This window comes from Rutilus rutilus (assembly GCF_951802725.1).
Source record: "Rutilus rutilus genome assembly, chromosome: 7".
In the NCBI taxonomy this organism is placed as follows: domain Eukaryota; kingdom Metazoa; phylum Chordata; class Actinopteri; order Cypriniformes; family Leuciscidae; genus Rutilus; species Rutilus rutilus.
In genome coordinates, this window is record NC_140221.1 from 41,797,050 (window position 1) to 41,803,112 (window position 6,063).

Sequence of the window (6,063 nt, forward strand, 5' to 3'; positions counted from 1 at the left end):
TTCTGTAACTCAGCTTCTGGGTCATACCTACTCAGCCTAGGTCAACTGAAACCTAATGTTGGGTAGTCTGTGACTGTGCCAAACCGTTTAAAACTGGAAACATTTTGTCAACGATTCAATTTTATTTTCTGTTCTGAGAGAAAACTTCATCTGAGGAGAAACTTCCTGAATTAAATTAAGGGTTGTATTACAATGTATTCCTATCAAATTATTACTGTTGTACAAAGAGGAAAATGTCTGTAGTCTCACATTTTACCTTTTTTAAAAATTATTTACATGTAAAATCACAGCTAACATCTGTTGGGAACGCTAGCCGAAGAACCAGCGCCACCAGGACATTTCACCTCCCGCCAAACGAATACGCGACCAGGGCTAAAACACGCGACAAGCTGCCGTGAGCTCCACTGACTATATAGTAGGAGCACTGTTGATCTAGTGCCAAATGACTAAAAAAATATTGTATTTGAACTGTTCCTGTAAGAAATTTTAGAGTGCATTATTATTATTTAAAATGAAAAATGACCCAGCACTGTCAAAAAACAACCCAGCAAATGGGTTAATGTACAAAACCCAACAAGCTGGGTAAAAAAATAACCCAGCATCTGTTCTGTTCAATATTTACCCAGCGCTGGGTTGCCAAATAACCCAGAAATGGTTGTTTTTAACCAGTCGTTTTTTATACTGTGGCGAATTCGTACGACCTGCATACCTTTTAATTCAATCTATTCACGCTCAACTGAGGGTTGGGCTCCCAGCTAATAGGGAACGTTCCCAGAACTTGGCGAAATGATGAACACCCTCACATTCCTACCCACTGCTGGGTCAATGTAACCCAATGTTGGGTAGTCTGTGCCAAGACTGGAGTACTGATGGTGAAAATTCAGCTTTGCATCACAGGAATAAATTACATTTTAAAATATATTCAAATAGAAATAAAATGCAGCCTTAGTGACTTCTTTAAAAAAAAAAAATCCTAATTATTCCAAACTTTTGACTTGTAGTATATACAAAAGGAGGAACTGAAAAGGCTGTTTGTCATCCAATACAAGTATGTTTTGGTTATCTATTCCAAAAGAGTTCTGAAGATCACTGCTAAAAAAATGACTGACACACAGAAACAACACATTTGTGACATGAACTTGGTGGAAAGACAATAGCAAATGCAGATAGATTGCACATAGGCTACTATTACTAATAATAAGTGTTAGTACAGTTATATATAGTGTTAGTATAGTTGAGCGGACATTACAAACCAAGACACTGAAACAGACAGTTCAATGTATACGGTACTAAGTTTATCACTGGGTCAATCGTTCTGGGTCAACTTGACGTTTAAACCTGCAAACTTACAGCGTCCAGTGCAGATTTTCAACCACTAGACCACAATACTTACATTATATTATTAATACAATACTTACTGTATTGTACAGTATGTCTCTTATCAAGAGCATGGATGGAAATCTCCAATTAGCCATCTAACTTTGAATAGGAAGTGACTTATAAGGAGTAGATACAAACTGTGTACCTCCCACTAGATATTCACAGGAACAAATTCTTGTGTGACATCACATCTAGGTTATGACAAACACAGTCACAACAATTCAACAGAAAGCATGTGACATTATGTCTGTATATTACATACAGGCATATACCTGTATGTTATGCCATAATATATGTATTTTATATGTGTACAGATGCATGGGATGATAAAACGGACACAACATACTATGTTTGTAACAAATGACCCAAAGAGACCAAACTTTGCAGCGACAAAGTCACAAAGCATCACATTACATTGACAATCGAGGCAGCGTATATGCAACATAACACTTACATTTTCACAGACTCTCGTCTAAAAGTAAAATCTGGGATTTAATCACACATCACATGATCAGAACATTGCATGAGATATGTTGTCATCAACAGTGATTATGAGGACTGGCTTCCCAAACACTTCAGATTTACACAGCCAATTAAGAGTCTAAGCATGTATCACATGTTCATTCGAACTCAGGGTAGCATCCCCAAGCATGACATGACGATGTCAGGCTTATCAGAGCATGATCACCCACAAAGAAGATAAGGATTTTTACGTCTTTGGTTTCATTGAAAGTGTTTTGTGAGTGTAATAATCTTTCCTTGCTCATGACTAAGCAGTCACAGGCGTATAAAAGATGGAAAGTTGACAGATTTGACATTGAAAAGAACGTATCATACTCTGAAGAGTTTGCTCTAGCACTGAGAGTTACTGTGAATACTCTGAATGTTCATCATGGAACCAAAAACAGGTCAGTTAAATCTGTAATTCTTCTAAGAACTAGTTCACTTAGATGACAGTTTAAGCCTGACATTAACCAATGTACTTTTCTTTTTAGGACTTCTGATTTGGTGGATTTTACCGACGATCCTGGCGATGCCATTTCAAGGGTGCAATTTTAAAGAACGCATAGTCTACACCAAGTCACAAATGGAACAAATATTGGCCAATTTTGTAAGTATCCATCTTTTCCTGTATTTAATGAAAAAATGAGATAGAAATGCTGATGAGTTTGCTTAAGAGATACTTTACATTAGAACACTGCATTTATGCCACACTTTACAATGTCTGAATGTCATTGCGTTGCGTACCAAGAAATGATGCCAAATTTTTACTGGATATGTATGAAGTTCTCACAGTGTCCTAGCAGAGATGGCAACTTGGGTTTCATATTTGGGAATCTAATGCAGTGACATTCATTTTAAGTCGAGTTAAAGTCAACTTCAGTGTCCAAATGCTTTATGGTGCCACTGTTATGTTTTAAACACATGTGTCTATTTTGGTATTATTCATCTATAGATACATCTATTTCAGTGTATACACTGAAAACAAATTGGTGTAGGATTTACTTTGAAACCATTTTCCCTCCGAAATCGCTAGTAGAAATTGAAATTTTGAAGTAGAAAGCTTGACATACTCCAATAATCTTTGTTTTATTCACAACTTCAAAAACTCATTTTTTACAGTATATTATGACTGTTGAATTACAACACATTTATGTGTGTTATATTACATGGATTTAGATACTCTGTAATACTTTTTAAAGTGATAAGACATTTTTATGTGATTAGTGATAACATATTTAAGTGATGACATTTATTTTTATGACACTTTATGTATTTACATTCCATCTACACTGTGATGATGATAATGATAATGATGATGATATATGTAGCTGTCCGAAAGATTCTGAGAGGTTTCTTTCTGGAGTTCAGAATTATTTCTCTATCATTACATGACATTTCATTTCATAAGATGGGTAACATTTTACAATAAGGTTTCATTTGTTAACATTATTTAATGTATTTGTTAATCGATTTATCTTTGTTAATGTTCGTTAATTAAAATCCATCTGTCCATTGTTTGTTCATGTTACTTCACAGTGCATTAACTAATGTTAACAAATACAACTTCTGATTTTAATAATGTATTAATTAATGTTCAAATTCACATTATAAAGATTAATAAATGCTGTAGAAGTGCAGTTTATTATTAGTTCATGTTAACCAATGAAACCTTATTGTAAAGTGTTGCCATAAGATGGTTTAACAGGACATAGCAGAGTTTGTTAATGATAGTTCAAAAGCTTTTCTACCTATTTAAAACTATCTCTCTCTTTCTCTTCAGAGCTCAGTAAACGGAAATGACATTAACCTATTGCAAGAACCAATTTCAGAACTTGACTTGAAGAACTTGAAGAACTTGAAGCACAAAGCTCAATGCGGACTTGACTACATGCAAAGGGCAGTTGAGCTGATACGTGAACACCAAAGTAACCTAAGTAGTTACGCGAATCCCATACCTGACACAATCGTCAAGGACTTAAAGCTTACCGAAGTCTGTGTTGCAAATATAATAGGTCCATGCACAAACAGGGCAAAGAAGCCTGTCTTCACGGATACAAAGATATTTGAAAGAAAAGTGTGGGGCCACAATGTTCTTAATAACTCTGTAGTCTTTCTGGATGAGTTGAAGAGATTCATCAATATTAATGCCAAAAAAACAACAACTCATGGCTAGTCCATATTATTTGTAAACTGCACTTATTCATTTATGAAAGATTGTATCACTTTTACAGTATGTCTCAGTATTGTAGCATCTTTTTAAGATCATGTTGTTAACAGAATTTCCAGTAATGTTCTCATGGTAACTTTTCCAACTATATTTATTTATAATATTTCTTAGCACTTTTCAATATTTTGTATTTTAAGTAAAAAAAAAAAAAGTATTTAAAAAGTATTTAAATTATTGTTACTTCATCTTTATTGTTATGCATTATAATTCAATGCAATGAATTGTTATTTATAATATGTTTTGTAATTTTCATTATTTTTATTGTTGTAACAAATAGTCACTATTTAACATAAAATATTTGTTATTGTTACTTCATCTATATTATTTTGCATCATAATTCAAAACAATAAATGGTTATTTATTATATATTTTTGCACTTTTCAATATTTTGTATTTTGAGTAAAAACTATTGTCACTCTATTTAACTATTAATATATTCATGTTACTTCATATTTTGTCAATACAATACGACAATAAACTTTTTGTTACAAATTCTCATAGCCATGTGTTAAATCCTCAGAATGTTAATTGCACAAGAGGGAAGCAGGTGGTCGACTCAATCTTATTGCAAAGTCTGCAGTGCGATAATACTATAGTCTCAAGTGACCGTCATTAATCAAACTGTCAAATGCGGCCATGAAAAACTTGAGCTTGTTAATTTTCTAATTTCAGTGCAGATGTTTTTTTTGTGAATAATCAGGATGATTAATTGTTTAATAGTAGGCATGTATCCCCAAATGATTTCTTTATTTTGGCCGTTGGCAATTTTTGAAAACTATATTTACTGAACAGTACACCAGTATTTGGAGGTAAATATCCACATTATTTTTAAGGTAAGAGCGGGTGCGGGTCATTTGTAACTTGAATGTGTCAAGGCTTCTGTTCTCATTCGTTTCCAGTTATTTTAGATGTACAAAAACTGTTTGTTATGCGGCTTTATATTGCATTGGATGGTTGGACCATTTGTGACATTTCTGTCTGTATCTTGGAGTTCTTTTAAGCCAGTGAATTCAAATTGTGCTTAAAATTAGTTACAAGTGTCATCTATTAAATGACAGCTGTTATATTTGCAGCACAAACACAGTGGTTTAGTTTCAAACACGAGGAGTGAAATGTTACAATTCACCGGGTAGTTGTCCGGGTTAGTTGTAATATGCCCTGAGGCGAGACTGAGATGTAGCTTGTAACATTATGATATCCACCGGGGTGATATGTAACATTATGAAATAAGGATTACGACAAAAATTGATTTTGAAAGCTTTTTATTCAACACATGTTACAACTTAAGCAAAGTCTTGTAGCCATGAACTAGCTCACCTTACAGCTAAAAGCCAAAACAACTTGCATGAAAAAATATCTTCACAGAAACGCAATAAACAATTTAACTTGATGAGTTTAACTACCAAGCAGGAATTGCCATAACAAAAAGTTTTTAAAAAGTTACCTTCTTACATCAAAATGTGTTCTTCTGCTCTAAAATCTGCTGTCTCTGCCACATGACTTTACTTTTTCACATGTGGAATAAGGACAAAACCGAGCATGTGTGAAGTGAATCAGGTGATTTGTAACTTGTTCCTGATTGGAGAAATTGAAAGATTTAAAATTAACCCATGTTACAACCATCCCTGGTCTCCCTCAAATGATTTAGTGACATTTTCTCACACATTAGCTTTTTGAAAAAAGTTAAATAAATTTAAACAGTGCTTATTCTTGTTCTGAAAGAAATTCAGTAGACATCTAATCCTTTAATCTAAACGAAGTTAAGCATAAAGCCAAATTTGGCAGCATTCAGGGACCAGAAACTGATTTTGATGTAATGCAAGCCAAAATAAATTACATTTTTATGCTCATAAGATGTCACAACAAAGATCCCCCTCCACAAGTCATCTTTTAAATTACGACTGAAACTTGACAAAGATACGTGAGAAATGGACCGTATTGTTCTAGCAGTG